General features: G+C 39.3%; 1 protein-coding gene across 3 annotated transcripts in view; it reads left to right on the top strand.

Moving 5' to 3' along the window:
* LOC131725054 (butyrophilin subfamily 1 member A1-like) overlaps positions 1-17904 on the top strand; it is an 80598-nt gene that overhangs the window by 2417 nt on the left and 60277 nt on the right. Inside the window, exons 1-2 of one of the 3 annotated variants that reach the window (XM_059018472.1) lie at positions 5278-6585; positions 8928-9074. The gene's annotated coding sequence lies outside the window, so the exon portion shown is untranslated. Of the gene's footprint in view, positions 1-5277; positions 6586-8927; positions 9075-16044; positions 16087-17904 lie in introns of those variants that run through there. The other 2 variants (XM_059018473.1, XM_059018475.1) reach the window with 2 other exon arrangements.

Below are 17904 nucleotides of genomic sequence, written 5' to 3'. Positions count from 1 at the left end.
TAAACCTAGTGGAAGAGGCTTGTAAACTGCAGTGTAATGAACCAGCTTATTAATATTGCAATTCTAAACCTCTAGTGGAAGAGGCTTGTAAACTGCAGTGTAGTGAACCAGCTTATTAATATTGCAATTCTAAACCTCTAGTGGAAGAGGCTTGTAAACTGCAGTGTAGTGAACCAGCTTATTAATATTGCAATTCTAAACCTCTAGTGGAAGAGGCTTGTAAACTGCAGTGTAGTGAACCAGCTTATTAATATTGCAATTCTGAACCTCTAGTGGAAGAGGCTTGTAAACTGCAGTGTAGTGAACCAGCTTATTAATATTGCAATTCTAAACCTCTAGTGGAAGAGGCTTGTAAACTGCAGTGTAGTGAACCAGCTTATTAATATTGCAATTCTAAACCTCTAGTGGAAGAGGCTTATTAATATTGCAATTCTAAACCTCTAGTGGAAGAGGCTTGTAAACTGCAGTGTAATGAACCAGCTTATTAATATTGCAATTCTAAACCTCTAGTGGAAGAGGCTTGTAAACTGCAGTGTAGTGAACCAGCTTATTAATATTGCAATTCTAAACCTAGTGGAAGAGGCTTGTAAACTGCAGTGTAATGAACCAGCTTATTAATATTGCAATTCTAAACCTCTAGTGGAAGAGGCTTGTAAACTGCAGTGTAGTGAACCAGCTTATTAATATTGCAATTCTAAACCTCTAGTGGAAGAGGCTTGTAAACTGCAGTGTAGTGAACCAGCTTATTAATATTGCAATTCTAAACCTCTAGTGGAAGAGGCTTGTAAACTGCAGTGTAGTGAACCAGCTTATTAATATTGCAATTCTAAACCTCTAGTGGAAGAGGCTTATTAATATTGCAATTCTAAACCTCTAGTGGAAGAGGCTTGTAAACTGCAGTGTAGTGAACCAGCTTATTAATATTGCAATTCTAAACCTCTAGTGGAAGAGGCTTGTAAACTGCAGTGTAGTGAACCAGCTTATTAATATTGCAATTCTAAACCTCTAGTGGAAGAGGCTTGTAAACTGCAGTGTAGTGAACCAGCTTATTAATATTGCAATTCTAAACCTCTAGTGGAAGAGGCTTGTAAACTGCAGTGTAGTGAACCAGCTTATTAATATTGCAATTCTAAACCTCTAGTGGAAGAGGCTTGTAAACTGCAGTGTAGTGAACCAGCTTATTAATATTGCAATTCTAAACCTAGTGGAAGAGGCTTGTAAACTGCAGTGTAATGAACCAGCTTATTAATATTGCAATTCTAAACCTCTAGTGGAAGAGGCTTGTAAACTGCAGTGTAGTGAACCAGCTTATTAATATTGCAATTCTAAACCTCTAGTGGAAGAGGCTTGTAAACTGCAGTGTAGTGAACCAGCTTATTAATATTGCAATTCTAAACCTCTAGTGGAAGAGGCTTGTAAACTGCAGTGTAGTGAACCAGCTTATTAATATTGCAATTCTAAACCTCTAGTGGAAGAGGCTTGTAAACTGCAGTGTAGTGAACCAGCTTATTAATATTGCAATTCTAAACCTCTAGTGGAAGAGGCTTATTAATATTGCAATTCTAAACCTCTAGTGGAAGAGGCTTGTAAACTGCAGTGTAGTGAACCAGCTTATTAATATTGCAATTCTAAACCTCTAGTGGAAGAGGCTTGTAAACTGCAGTGTAGTGAACCAGCTTATTAATATTGCAATTCTAAACCTCTAGTGGAAGAGGCTTGTAAACTGCAGTGTAGTGAACCAGCTTATTAATATTGCAATTCTAAACCTCTAGTGGAAGAGGCTTGTAAACTGCAGTGTAGTGAACCAGCTTATTAATATTGCAATTCTAAACCTCTAGTGGAAGAGGCTTGTAAACTGCAGTGTAGTGAACCAGCTTATTAATATTGCAATTCTAAACCTCTAGTGGAAGAGGCTTGTAAACTGCAGTGTAGTGAACCAGCTTATTAATACTGCAATTCTAAACCTCTAGTGGAAGAGGCTTGTAAACTGCAGTGTAGTGAACCAGCTTATTAATATTGCAATTCTAAACCTCTAGTGGAAGAGGCTTGTAAACTGCAGTGTAGTGAACCAGCTTATTAATATTGCAATTCTAAACCTCTAGTGGAAAGGTGCACAACTAAACTTTTATCATGGGCCGCATATCCAGAAAACTACTTTAATGTGTGTAGCGGTCTGCACATTACCAAAGAATAATCTGAGTTTAACCCTTTGCTGCAATATACATAGGCATATTTTGGTTCATTTTGTTTCGTACTGCACGATACACATCACAAACAAAATATACAAAACAATTAAACACAAAGCATTAATGTCGTATTGTTATACCATATACACACGCATTGCACAACAAATACAAAGCACATTAAATATCTACTTGCTGAAGCGGTTTTATTTTAGCCGACAAGTTGTTCAGTTGCAATAATATTATTAATTGTTTAAGGGCTGGACAAGATCTTCCATGTGTGCAGATCGGCTGTGTGGTCTTGCCCTGCTTTGCTGTCACAGAGATGAGATTGATCTCTCCACGACAGACATGTTGCAGAAATGTGATGACAGTGGTCACAGGAAGATTGGCAAACTACATTAAAATGAGCTGCACGTGATGTTGTGTAAACAAGCCAATCGGAGCAGTGCATTTCCTGAAGGAGAACACGTATATTCCTGTATATCGCTGCTGTCACAGCCCTGTACAAAACCACACAGTCCGTATTATATTGCAGAGTCAGGACCGCAGTACTCACAAGTCTATAATAGTGTAGTATTCAGAAAAAAAAAAAACTGTTAACTAACCGTTTGTATTTAAACAAACTGCATATAACAATCTGCTGATATCCTCTCTGTGTCGTTATAAACCTCGGGGGGAGAGGGTGGGCGCGGCGCAGGTCTCGGCTGTGCTTGCAGATTATTCTTGGCTAGCTCCGTCCTGACTCAGTTATGAACGATGTTGCAATTCGGGGAGGAGTTCAGTTGTTTGGTTTCCGCGCTCGGGCGCGCCCTTCCTGTCAGCGCACATTCTCAGAGAGGAAGTTGATTTCTAGCTGCGCAGTGCGGTCGAGTGGACAAAACAACGAGGTAGGAACCCTCTCTCTTTTCATTTTCAGCACTTAATCGCCAGAGAGTATTGCAGGATTTTTATTCCACTGTTTTTAGAACAGAGATCTCGAATGTACCCCCTTCCTCTCTTCCTCTGCTCTTTATCCCTGCTCGCTGGCATTGAGGCCGATGCCCACTTCCTGTCTAACAGACAAACAAGGGCGATGCAATATGAAAATACAAACTTAAACGAAAGTGAAACGGCTCTTATAATAGAAATGCGTAGAGCTCTAAAACAGTGTCACTCGTTATATTCGTAGATTTATATCAAGCTAAAGGCATCCGTAGTATGTTTCTGTAAACATGTCATAAATAGGGGTCTACTTAAATCGCGGTAAATTTACGTATTTTTCACTGGTATGTTGCGGAATAAAATTAGGATTTCGCGGACATGTTTAAACATTAAATAAACCTAAGTAGACAGTATTTCAGAACACTGTAAAGCCTAAAAATAGTGGTACTTGCTTCCTTACTGAAACAGAGTGCTGGCATTTGTTAAAGGCGAGTATGCAGCATCCCCCTGCAGTTGACTTGCCCATACATTGAGACTGCACGTCTGCATCCACTGAATTGGTTGGAAGTTAAGGCAAAGCTTTGCCAAGTTATACAAATGTGGAAATCGATTAGAAACAGCCCAAAAACTTGGTTACACAGGGGCATCTGGTAGAGTTTAATAAAGGCAATGTATGCAGCACGTTTGTTGTCATGTTATTTGTCCTATCCAATCATTTATTTTATTAGTACCGAGTCAAAACAAAGAAGACGTGGCTATTCGGGTCTAAAATTCAAACTGTAAGCAGCAGGTTGAAGCGAGGTGGCTGTGCTGGATCATTTTAGTACTGATTTAACTTGCAGACAGGAATACTTCTTGTCTGCGCTGACTTTCCAGTTTGGTTTCTGAAAGCTGTTTATTTTACGTTCTGTTCAGCAGCCTCTGAAGTAGCCTTTTGTTTAATGCGTGATTCTGAAGCTAAATAGCGATCGATTGTATTTTCTCCAAAGACACATTAAGATATGGAAAACAATTACCTCAGTCTGCATGTAGTTTCTTTGGGAAATATCTTTAAACGATCATCAGCCGAAATATACTTTGCTTTTTTTGTCGTCCATTTCTACAATTTTCCCTCCAATGCTGAAAACTAGATTTAAGCAACCTAAATGAAAACAATGCAGCACCTTTGTCCCGCCCACTCCGGCACAGTACAGGTCACATAAAAGCAGTAAAGACGCACTGATCGGCTGATTAAAACAAGAACGTTAACTGCTTTGGGGAATTTATTTTGTAAATGTTACTTGTGGACATTTTCTGTTTGTTTGTTTTTTGCGTAAGTGCAATGCACACGGGACGGCGAAGGAATAAAAAAAGGCTCTGCAGAAGGAAGATGTGTGGTTTGCGTCACTTGCGTTGTGCAGTAGTTCATTTAAACAATTTTTCTTTTTCCCCTCTCCGTACTTGTTTGTATGCATTGGCCCCTAAGAGGTGAATTTCGCGGCGACCCCTCAATTTCACGATTTCCGCGAAATCGCGATTTCGGTAGGTTCCTAGTCATAAACTATGCGAAGAGGCTTGTAACTGCAGTGTAGTGAACCAGCTTATTAATATTGCAATTCTAAACCTCTAGTGGAAGAGGCTTGTAAACTGCAGTGTAGTGAACCAGCTTATTAATATTGCAATTCTAAACCTCTAGTGGAAGAGGCTTGTAAACTGCAGTGTAGTGAACCAGCTTATTAATATTGCAATTCTAAACCTCTAGTGGAAGAGGCTTGTAAACTGCAGTGTAGTGAACCAGCTTATTAATATTGCAATTCTAAACCTCTAGTGGAAGAGGCTTGTAAACTGCAGTGTAGTGAACCAGCTTATTAATATTGCAATTCTAAACCTCTAGTGGAAGAGGCTTGTAAACTGCAGTGTAGTGAACCAGCTTATTAATATTGCAATTCTAAACCTCTAGTGGAAGAGGCTTGTAAACTGCAGTGTAGTGAACCAGCTTATTAATATTGCAATTCTAAACCTCTAGTGGAAGAGGCTTGTAAACTGCAGTGTAGTGAACCAGCTTATTAATATTGCAATTCTAAACCTCTAGTGGAAGAGGCTTGTAAACTGCAGTGTAGTGAACCAGCTTATTAATATTGCAATTCTAAACCTCTAGTGGAAGAGGCTTGTAAACTGCAGTGTAGTGAACCAGCTTATTAATATTGCAATTCTAAACCTCTAGTGGAAGAGGCTTGTAAACTGCAGTGTAGTGAACCAGCTTATTAATATTGTAATTCTAAACCTCTAGTGCAAAGGTGCACAACTAAACTTTTATCATGGGCCGCATATCCAGAAAACTAGTTTAACCTAATGTGTGTAGCGGTCTGCACATTACCAAAGAATAATCTGAGTTTAACCCCTTAGCTGCAATATACATAGGCATATTTTGGTTCATTTTGTTTCGTACTGCACGATACACATCACAAACAAAATATACAAAACAATTAAACACAAAGCATTAATGTCGTATTGTTATACCATATACACACGCATTGCACAACAATACTGTGTGGTCCAGTGGTTAAAGAAAAGGGCTTGTAACCAGGAGGTCCCCGGTTCAAATCCCACCTCAGCCACTGACTCATTGTGTGACCCTGAGCAAGTCACTTAACCTCCTTGTGCTCCGTCTTTCGGGTGAGATGTAGTTGTAAGTGACTCTGCAGCTGATGCATAGTTCACACACCCTAGTCTCTGTAAGTCGCCTTGGATAAAGGTGTCTGCTAAATAAATAATAATAATAATAATACAAAGCACATTAAATATCTACTTGCTGAAGCGGTTTTTATTTTAGCCGACAAGTTGTTCAGTTGCAATAATATTATTAATTGTTTAAGGGCTGGACAAGATCTTCCATGTGTGCAGATCGGCTGTGTGGTCTTGCCCTGCTTTGCTGTCACAGAGATGAGATTGATCTCTCCACGACAGACATGTTGCAGAAATGTGATGACAATGCTCACAGGAAGATTGGCAAACTACTTTAAAATGAGCTACACGTGATGTTGTGTAAACAAGCCAATCGGAGCAGTGCATTTCCTGAATGAGAACACGTATATTCCTGTATATCGCTGCTGTCACAGCCCTGTACAAAACCACACAGTCCGTATTATATTGCAGAGTCAGAACCGCAGTACTCACAAGTCTATAATAGTGTAGTATTTAGAAAAAAAACAAAAAAAAAAACAAACTGTTAACTAACCGTTTGTATTTAAACAAACTGCATATAACAATCTGCTGATATCCTCTCTGTGTCGTTATAAACCTCGGGGGGAGAGGGTGGGCGCGGCGCAGGTCTCGGCTGTGCTTGCAGATTATTCTTGGCTAGCTCCGTCCTGACTCAGTTATGAACGATGTTGCAATTCGGGGAGGAGTTCAGTTGTTTGGTTCCTGTCAGCGCACATTCTCAGAGAGGAAGTTGATTTCTAGCTGCGCAGTGCGGTCGAGTGGACAAAACAACGAGGTAGGAACCCTCTCTCTTTTCATTTTCAGCACTTAATCGCCAGAGAGTATTGCAGGATTTTTATTCCACAGTTTTTAGAACAGAGATCTCGAATGTACCCCCTTCCTCTCTTCCTCTGCTCTTTATCCCTGCTCGCTGGCATTGAGGCCGATGCCCACTTCCTGTCTAACAGACAAACAAGGGCGATGCAATATGAAAATACAAACTTAAACGAAAGTGAAACGGCTCTTATAATAGAAATGCGTAGAGCTCTAAAACAGTGTCACTCGTTATATTCGTAGATTTATATCAAGCTGAGGTATGTTTCTGTAAACATGTCGTATAGTATGCGATGGGAGTGTTTCGCTGTTGCTCTCGTTAGTAATGATTGTGAGTGTGCTGTCCTATCCTGTCCTCTGGGGTTCAGTCATGTGAACGATGCAGAGCGTGTAGTTTGAAATCTCTCTGCAGTCGGGTGTAACTGCGCCGCTACAAAGATATATAACATTTAACAAGATGCTCCACTGCGCCTTTAGTTCCGTCTCGCTGCGCGCAAATCATTGCTGAGAGAGCTCGGCAGAATATTTTCTACGGAGAGTCAGTGGAGGCGTAAGAATTGTTGCTGGTTTTAGCCATGTTAAAAAAATGCATCAGACTTTAAGTCGATTTCACACTTGCCCAAGGCCCTTTGAAGAAAACGCAACATTAGCAAATTATGACAATACGTAATTAATATGAAACATGCTGTTTCCTGAGCGCTGTCCTGTTCCGCGGCGCATGCGCAGTAAATACAGTCACGGCTGATCGATGGTAATATTTATTGACAGCTTTCTGGAGCGGGTAACGGGACATTTAAAAGCTGCATCATGTCAGATATATTTTATTACTATTTTTGTGTGTGTTAATTATTTGTGAAATAATTTCATAACAAATATACAGATGAACATTACCTTTTTTTTAACCTGCTTGTCCAAGTAGCTGCCGGTAGTTTCTTTACCGTAATGTATTGCAGTGTCTTGATAATATTTCATGTTGTAATGTTATGTATTTCAAAAGTAACCGCTGTTACCAGACTGTTACATGATTTAATGAATACGTTTCGTTTTCTATTAAATGCATCACCTCTATGTAAATCCAGGCTCCACCCAGGCACTGTCTCTGCTGGATTTTAATGTAAATCAGCTCAAAGTGACTTCATTGAAGCCTTAATTGAACTAAGAACTTTCTTTGTTGCTATTAGTTTAAAAAAAAGACTGAAAAGTACTCTGCTGTATATATTTAATAATAATATGTAATTGTTGCCTGTAGTCTATTTAAGTGTTTTAAAAAAAATATTAAAGAACACATTTGTAAAGCTAAGTTTCTGGTTATGTAATTGTTGCAAATTAATTTTTGTAAATATAAACTGTGATGTGTTAACTGTACCACTGAATAGTGAGTTATTTGAATAAAAATGGTTTCTCCAAGAATAATAAATGTTAACTTCACACTTCTGTCTCCTAAACTTCCTTTCTATTAAGCACTCGTATTTAATAGTTTATAAACAAAATAATGTATCAATTAAACTACAAAGATTAAATATAAAAAATAGCTTTAACTTCACTTTATACATAAAATACCATATATTATGTAATTTCTTGTTTGATTGTAATAACCTATATTTAAATATATATAGATAGATAGATAAACATAAGATTGTTAAACACGGTTTTAAGTTAATTTCAGTGTTAAGAATAATAAGTACATAACTCACCTGCCTGTCTTTCCTGCACACACCTGGACTTGCATGCAGGCGTCTCTTCTTTAGAGTGATGTTTCTGCGCATGCTGAACAGGACAGCGCTCAGAAAACAGCATTTTTTATAATTACGTATTGTCATAATTTGCTAATGTTGCCCTTTTCTTCAAAAGGCCTTGGGCAAGTGTGAAATCGACTTCAAAAGTTTGAATTTTTTTAACATGGCGAAAACCAGCACAAACCAGCAACATTTCTTCCGCCTCCTCCATTGACTCTCCATAGAAACAGTTCTGCCGAGCTCTCTGTATATACCACAATGCTTTGCGCGCAGTGAGACGGAAGTCTCCATTGAAAATCAGCAGAGTCGAGTATCTTGTTAATAGAATATCGTTGGTCACACTCACACTCGGGTACAGAGCCTCACTTGTCATTGATAACACACTGCAGTGCATGCTGGGAGTGGAACCCAGCAGGGTCTCAAATGGCTTCTTCCTTCCTTGATAAGAGATGAAAACTTGTGTTAAAATAATTGACATGGTGTTTGTTTTTGTGTAATTGTTAATATGATCCTAATGTCAAGTAGCAGACACACTACCCCTCTCTCTCTCACTCTGTGTTCTTTACAGGAAGTTGGTCGTTGGTACTGTAACAAACACACACAACGCAGACTTCAGTCAGGAAGGAGGTGTAGCGGAGCAGAGTGAGTGTTATAGGAGCTGAACCCAGGTCCGGTTATAACGACTGAGCTCGTCTCCTAGATCCTGCGCTGGGCTGTAAGTGTCCTCTGTACTTAAGTTATAATTTATTTTATGTATATAGTGCCTTTCATACCACAGTATCTTCAAGAGCTTTACATGTCATTTACAGAGCTCCTTTCATACCACAGGATCTCAAAGAGCTTTACATGTCATTTATAGAGCTCCTTTCATACCACAGGATCTCAAAGAGCTTTACATGTCATTTATAGAGCTCCTTCCATACCACAGGATCTCAAAGAGCTTTACATGTCATTTATAGAGCTCCTTCCATACCACAGGATCTCAAAGAGCTTTACATGTCATTTATAGAGCTCCTTCCATACCACAGGATCTCAAAGAGCTTTACATGTCATTTATAGAGCTCCTTCCATACCACAGGATCTCAAAGAGCTTTACATGTCATTTATAGAGCTCCTTTCATACCACAGGATCTCAAAGAGCTTTACATGTCATTTATAGAGCTCCTTCCATACCACAGGATCTCAAAGAGCTTTACATGTCATTTATAGAGCTCCTTCCATACCACAGTATCTCCAAGAGCTTTACATGTCATTTATAGAGCTCCTTCCATACCACAGGATCTCCAAGAGCTTTACATGTCATTTATAGAGCTCCTTCCATACCACTGGATCTCCAAGAGCTTTACATGTCATTTATAGAGCTCCTTTCATACCACAGGAAATCAAAGAGCTTTACATGTCATCTATAGAGCTACTTTACATGCCATTTATAGTCAGGTGGTTTAGTCAAACCCAGTCAGTTGGGTTAGTGGAAACCCGGTCAGTTGGGTCAGTGGAAACCCAGTCAGTTGGGTTAGTGGAAACCCAGTCAGTTGGGTTAGTGGAAACCCAGTCAGTTGGGTTAGTGGAAACCCAGTCAGTTGGGCTAGTGGAAACCCAGTCAGTTGGATTTAAATTATAATTCAGGCTTCTGTTTTTCGTTCTTTATTATTCATTTTAGGTGCTTATTTTAACCCTTTGATGCCCAAGCAGAATGGCCATTTGTGTTTTAGCAACCTTAAATCAGAAATTAAAACCCAGTATCTACAGAAAAGGCTTACCTGTCTGTTTCCAGTGGTATCATGTATTTTGTTGTGGAATGTATATATTTATGTAAGCCGTGCCCCCCAAAACATCGTAATGTAAAATAATAAATATTAAAAAAAAACAAAAAACTGCCAATTTCGACCCCTTTCTAAGTTAGATATAGAAAAAATATTCAGTCGTTAGTTGTGAAATTTCATGAGGGTTTTAAAATCGGATTTTTTATTTGACTCTCTTTTACCGTTGAGGAGCTACAAGATCTTGTCCGAGCCCTGGTCTGTGTGACAGAACGCCCTGTTCACAGCACTGTCAGCTATTTTATGAAAGTAGTCCAGACTAAGCAAAATATCACAGTATTCATTGCCAAATCATACGTAAAACCTTTTAACCATGAAGCATATGAATACAAGTAAAAAATGCAGTTGGTTTTTATTAAATTATTCAATAGTTTTGCATTGTGAAGAGAAAAATCATATTTATAACACACGTTATAGAATTCAATATATCCACGAATAGCAATTCAAGTCTATGGAAAAACTTACTATACCAAACATAAATGGTAACAAAGCAGTAAACCTAACTGTATTGGACTGCTGCAATGAATGCGGCCACCACTGTAAGCAAACAAACAAATACATGCATTTCATTTGGGATATAAACATAATGTGCTGTATGTTTCCTGACTTGAAATCATTTTGCACTATGAAGAGAATCATATTTATAGACAAAAGTTATAGAATTTACTATAACTACGAACAGCACATCAACAATAACAAAAAACAAAAATCTATAGAAAAACAAACTACATGGTGCAGAACTCATAAAGCAGCAATTGTAAAGATAATGAGGTGATGCAATACATTTTGCCACCACTGTAAGAAAACAAACAAACAAATCAATCAATCCAGTGATGCGGTGTGGTGCTCGTACTGTCAAGTGCAAGCCTGCTCTCATCCTGTCCTCCTCTTCCACTTCAGGATACGCGCTGGTACATGCGTTTCCTCTGGGGCGGTTTTGAAGTGTGGCATCTAAACTGGCATGTAGGGATACTGTTGTTTTGTTCCTAGTAGTGTTCCGCTTTATATCAATACCAAATATCATGATACCAAAATCCTCTGATACCTAATGTCGGGGCAAAATAAAAATATCGTATTGAAAATTCGAAAAACAAATTGAGTGCTTTAAAAACAATATGAACTAAGCAGACTCATTTCTGCTTAGCGGAAGAGACCAACTACCCTGCATGCTCTGGGAAAATTCAGTGACTGCAGCAGTCATGGTGAATGCAGGAGAAAGAAATAGATAATAATAATATAATAATAATAATAATAATATATATCTACCTTTAATGATGTTGCTGGAATGTTGTAATTCTCATGTCGTTTCTATATGGGTGTGTGCAGGCAGCTTTTTCATGATTGCATCTGAAGTATTTGCAGATGTTAGTGATCTTACATAATAAACGCAGAGTCACAAATAGTCGCCGGGGCTACTTGCAAATATTGTAAATAAACACTGGGGCGTTTATTCAAAGTTTTACGGTAATCACACTTCAATACATGATTGATAAATAAAAATAATTAAATGTAATATTTTACATTACAGGGTAATTGCTACAAATAACTAGAAGAAGTCATATCTGCCGGATAGGTGGAGTAAATTAATCGTGGTTGTGAGTGTCTATATATACAGATGTCGTCAAGGATTTACATACCGCAATGTATGGAAATTTGAATACAGTGGGGTATGCATGTAGTCAAAAGTTTACATACCCCAATGTACATATATAATTTCTTGAAATTTCTCAAACAAATTAAAGGAAAAATCTTTTGTAGCAAAAGTTTTGCTTTTTGTAGATGAGGGAAAAAAAGTCAGAAGAAATAGATGTCTATAATTACTTATTTCAAAATTTTTTTTTTTTTTGCAAAAATGCTAATTCAAAAGTATTCATACCCTGACATGGAAAACGAAATTAGTAGTTTGTTGGGGCAGCTTTAGCAATAATAACCTCTTTTAAACGATTAGGATATTTGTCAATATGCTTTTGGCATGATTCTTTAGTGATTTTTGACCATTCTTGTTCCAGTTCCCATTGTGTCATTGTAGCGATGTGCGCGCGCAGCTGTACCAGATTGGATGTACCAGATGGTACACGCACCTCTTGCAGCTTTACCCTTCTCGATTCGGATGTCGGGGGCCTGGAGTTTCACGGTTTGGTTCTCAGTCAGCTCGACAAATAGCCAGTGGAGAACCCCCCGTACCGGTACCGTACTGAGCCCTCACGGGTCGGGTGTGCCATAAAAGTGACTAAACTAAACAGATCATGTGCTTGAAAGAGTTGAAACACAATCGTGGAAAAAACAAACAGAGATGAACATTTCACACAGAAGGGTAGAGTAGGGGCAATTATAAAACAGAGGTAAGAGAATGAATTTTAAAGATGGTCAGCACTCTTTTAAAGAGAGGGACCAGTGATCATGTTAATAAAACTAATACGAGGTGAGAGAATGGATTTTAAAGATGGTCAGCACTTTTTTAAAGGGAGGGACCGGTGATCATGTTAATAAAGCTAATAAGTAAGAGAATAGATTTTAAAGATGGTCAGCACTCTTTAAAAAGTAAGTTAAGAATTATGTTGCAGTTGGGGGGGGGGGCGGGGAGTTTGGTTGCCATGCTGTGGAGTGCACTTCCTGTCAGTGCGGAGAGGAAGCTGGTTTCCTGGTACGCAGTGCGGTGGTGTGGACAAGACAACGAGGTAGGAATCCCTCTGTCTCTGTCTGTGTTCTTTGTTTCAGCACTTAATCCCACGAGAGTATTGCAGGATTTTTATTCCTCTGTTTTTAGAACAATGATCTCGAATTGAGCCCCCTCTCCTCTGTCTCTTCCTCTCTCTCTCCCTGCTCACTGGCATTGAGGCCGACACTCATTTCCTGTCTGTAACAAACAAGACGATACAAAATAAAAACGGAATCTGTTTTAAACGTTTCAAAGGCTTTGGGGACGAGTTATAATATAAGGTAATATGTAAGAGAATGGATTTTAAAGATGGTCAGCGCTCCTTTAAAGGGAGGGGACAGTGATCATGTTAATAAAGCTAATAAGAGGTGAGAGAATGGATTTTAAAGATGGTCAGCACTCCTTTAAAGGGAGCGTCAGTTATAATGTTAATAAAGCTAATAAGAGGTAAGAGAATTGATTTTAAAGATGGTCAGCACTGATTTAAAGGGAGGGACCAGTGATCATGTTAATAAAGCTAATAAGAGGTAAGAGAATTGATTTTAAAGATGGTCAGCACTGATTTAAAGGGAGGGACCAGTGATCATGTTAATAAAGCTAATACGAGGTGAGAGAATGGATTTTAAAGAAGGTCAGTGCTCCTTTCAAGGGAGGGACCGTGATTTCAGTAAGTAAGCAATGCCATAGCCAGCTATGAGGCATCGAGTCACAGAGCTGTGTTAAAATCATACTGATCGTTATTTATTAAGGCTCTCTTACGTATTGCTTTGGCGCAAAATAAAATGCATTTCATCCCTCGTTGTGTGCATGCATTAATTCCCAAGTCTCACTGATATCTACAGCCTCTGTGCTCTTCAAAAACACCGTACGGCTCGGTTCATACCAGCATAGCTGTGAGCTAAACACGTTCAAATGGCTTCTAAACGACCAAGGCTTATTGGTGACTTTAACAAGGCGAAGCAAAGTAATAATGTTGATTAGAAAGAAGTAATACATTCCCTCGGTAGCCAACAGTTTAGAAACCACTAGTAGAAGCAGCTTGTAAACTGCAGTGTAGTGAACCAGCTTATTAATATTGCAATTCTAAACCTCTAGTGGAAGAGGCTTGTAAACTGCAGTGTAGTGAACCAGCTTATTAATATTGCAATTCTAAACCTCTAGTGGAAGAGGCTTGTAAACTGCAGTGTAGTGAACCAGCTTATTAATATTGCAATTCTAAACCTCTAGTGGAAGAGGCTTGTAAACTGCAGTGTAGTGAACCAGCTTATTAATATTGCAATTCTAAACCTCTAGTGGAAGAGGCTTGTAAACTGCAGTGTAGTGAACCAGCTTATTAATATTGCAATTCTAAACCTCTAGTGGAAGAGGCTTGTAAACTGCAGTGTAGTGAACCAGCTTATTAATATTGCAATTCTAAACCTCTAGTGGAAGAGGCTTGTAAACTGCAGTGTAGTGAACCAGCTTATTAATATTGCAATTCTAAACCTCTAGTGGAAGAGGCTTGTAAACTGCAGTGTAGTGAACCAGCTTATTAATATTGCAATTCTAAACCTCTAGTGGAAGCAGCTTATTAATATTGCAATATCTACTTGCTGAAGCGGTTTTTATTTTAGCCGACAAGTTGTTCAGTTGCAATAATATTATTGCAATAATATTATTGCAATAATATTATTAATTGTTTAAGGGCTGGACAAGATCTTCCATGTGTGCAGATCGGCTGTGTGGTCTTGCCCTGCTTTGCTGTCACAGAGATGAGATTGATCTCTCCACGACAGACATGTTGCAGAAATGTGATGACAATGCTCACAGGAAGATTGGCAAACTACTTTAAAATGAGCTACACGTGATGTTGTGTAAACAAGCCAATCGGAGCAGTGCATTTCCTGAAGGAGAACACGTATATTCCTGTATATCGCTGCTGTCACAGCCCTGTACAAAACCACACAGTCCGTATTATATTGCAGAGTCAGAACCGCAGTACTCACAAGTCTATAATAGTGTAGTATTTAGAAAAAAAACAAAAAAAAAAACAAACTGTTAACTAAACGTTTGTATTTAAACAAACTGCATATAACAATCTGCTGATATCCTCTCTGTGTCGTTATAAACCTCGGGGGGAGAGGGTGGGCGCGGCGCAGGTCTCGGCTGTGCTTGCAGATTATTCTTGGCTAGCTCCGTCCTGACTCAGTTATGAACGATGTTGCAATTCGGGGAGGAGTTCAGTTGTTTGGTTTCCGCGCTCGGGCGCGCCCTTCCTGTCAGCGCACATTCTCAGAGAGGAAGTTGATTTCTAGCTGCGCAGTGCGGTCGAGTGGACAAAACAACGAGGTAGGAACCGTCTCTCTTTTCATTTTCAGCACTTAATCGCCCAGAGAGTATTGCAGGATTTTTATTCCACTGTTTTTAGAACAGAGATCTCGAATGTACCCCCTTCCTGTCTTCCTCTGCGCTTTATCCCTGCTCGCTGGCATTGAGGCCGATGCCCACTTATAATAATAACCTCTTTTAAACGATTAGGATATTTGTCAATATGCTTTTGGCATGATTCTTTAGTGATTTTTGACCATTCTTGTTCCAGTTCCCATTGTGTCATTGTAGCGATGTGCGCGCGCAGCTGTACCAGATTGGATGTACCAGATGGTACACGCACCTCTTGCAGCTTTACCCTTCTCGATTCGGATGTCGGGGGCCTGGAGTTTCACGGTTTGGTTCTCAGTCAGCTCGACAAATAGCCAGTGGAGAACCCCCCGTACCGGTACCGTACTGAGCCCTCACGGGTCGGGTGTGCCATAAAAGTGACTAAACTAAACAGATCATGTGCTTGAAAGAGTTGAAACACAATCGTGGAAAAAACAAACAGAGATGAACATTTCACACAGAAGGGTAGAGTAGGGGCAATTATAAAACAGAGGTAAGAGAATGAATTTTAAAGATGGTCAGCACTCTTTTAAAGAGAGGGACCAGTGATCATGTTAATAAAACTAATACGAGGTGAGAGAATGGATTTTAAAGATGGTCAGCACTTTTTTAAAGGGAGGGACCGGTGATCATGTTAATAAAGCTAATAAGTAAGAGAATAGATTTTAAAGATGGTCAGCACTCTTTAAAAAGTAAGTTAAGAATTATGTTGCAGTTGGGGGGGGGGGGCGGGGAGTTTGGTTGCCATGCTGTGGAGTGCACTTCCTGTCAGTGCGGAGAGGAAGCTGGTTTCCTGGTACGCAGTGCGGTGGTGTGGACAAGACAACGAGGTAGGAATCCCTCTGTCTCTGTCTGTGTTCTTTGTTTCAGCACTTAATCCCACGAGAGTATTGCAGGATTTTTATTCCTCTGTTTTTAGAACAATGATCTCGAATTGAGCCCCCTCTCCTCTGTCTCTTCCTCTCTCTCTCCCTGCTCACTGGCATTGAGGCCGACGCTCATTTCCTGTCTGTAACAAACAAGACGATACAAAATAAAAACGGAATCTGTTTTAAACGTTTCAAAGGCTTTGGGAACGAGTTATAATATAAGGTAATATGTAAGAGAATGGATTTTAAAGATGGTCAGCGCTCCTTTAAAGGGAGGGGACAGTGATCATGTTAATAAAGCTAATAAGAGGTGAGAGAATGGATTTTAAAGATGGTCAGCACTCCTTTAAAGGGAGCGTCAGTTATAATGTTAATAAAGCTAATAAGAGGTAAGAGAATTGATTTTAAAGATGGTCAGCACTGATTTAAAGGGAGGGACCAGTGATCATGTTAATAAAGCTAATACGAGGTGAGAGAATGGATTTTAAAGAAGGTCAGTGCTCCTTTCAAGGGAGGGACCGTGATTTCAGTAAGTAAGCAATGCCATAGCCAGCTATGAGGCATCGAGTCACAGAGCTGTGTTAAAATCATACTGATCGTTATTTATTAAGGCTCTCTTACATATTGCTTTGGCGCAAAATAAAATGCATTTCATCCCTCGTTGTGTGCATGCATTAATTCCCAAGTCTCACTGATATCTACAGCCTCTGTGCTCTTCAAAAACACCGTACGGCTCGGTTCATACCAGCATAGCTGTGAGCTAAACACGTTCAAATGGCTTCTAAACGACCAAGGCTTATTGGTGACTTTTTAACAAGGCGAAGCAAAGTAATAATGTTGATTAGAAAGAAGTAATACATTCCCTCGGTAGCCAACAGTTTAGAAACCACTAGTAGAAGCAGCTTGTAAACTGCAGTGTAGTGAACCAGCTTATTAATATTGCAATTCTAAACCTCTAGTGGAAGAGGCTTGTAAACTGCAGTGTAGTGAACCAGCTTATTAATATTGCAATTCTAAACCTCTAGTGGAAGAGGCTTGTAAACTGCAGTGTAGTGAACCAGCTTATTAATATTGCAATTCTAAACCTCTAGTGGAAGAGGCTTGTAAACTGCAGTGTAGTGAACCAGCTTATTAATATTGCAATTCTAAACCTCTAGTGGAAGAGGCTTGTAAACTGCAGTGTAGTGAACCAGCTTATTAATATTGCAATTCTAAACCTCTAGTGGAAGAGGCTTGTAAACTGCAGTGTAGTGAACCAGCTTATTAATATTGCAATTCTAAACCTCTAGTGGAAGAGGCTTGTAAACTGCAGTGTAGTGAACCAGCTTATTAATATTGCAATTCTAAACCTCTAGTGGAAGCAGCTTATTAATATTGCAATATCTACTTGCTGAAGCGGTTTTTATTTTAGCCGACAAGTTGTTCAGTTGCAATAATATTATTGCAATAATATTATTGCAATAATATTATTAATTGTTTAAGGGCTGGACAAGATCTTCCATGTGTGCAGATCGGCTGTGTGGTCTTGCCCTGCTTTGCTGTCACAGAGATGAGATTGATCTCTCCACGACAGACATGTTGCAGAAATGTGATGACAATGCTCACAGGAAGATTGGCAAACTACTTTAAAATGAGCTACACGTGATGTTGTGTAAACAAGCCAATCGGAGCAGTGCATTTCCTGAAGGAGAACACGTATATTCCTGTATATCGCTGCTGTCACAGCCCTGTACAAAACCACACAGTCCGTATTATATTGCAGAGTCAGAACCGCAGTAC

The sequence above is a fragment of the Acipenser ruthenus genome, chromosome 60 (assembly GCF_902713425.1).
Source record: "Acipenser ruthenus chromosome 60, fAciRut3.2 maternal haplotype, whole genome shotgun sequence".
NCBI lineage: Eukaryota > Metazoa > Chordata > Actinopteri > Acipenseriformes > Acipenseridae > Acipenser > Acipenser ruthenus.
The sequence above is the reverse complement of the archived record's forward strand: the minus strand, read 5'-3'. Positions and strand labels throughout refer to the sequence as shown.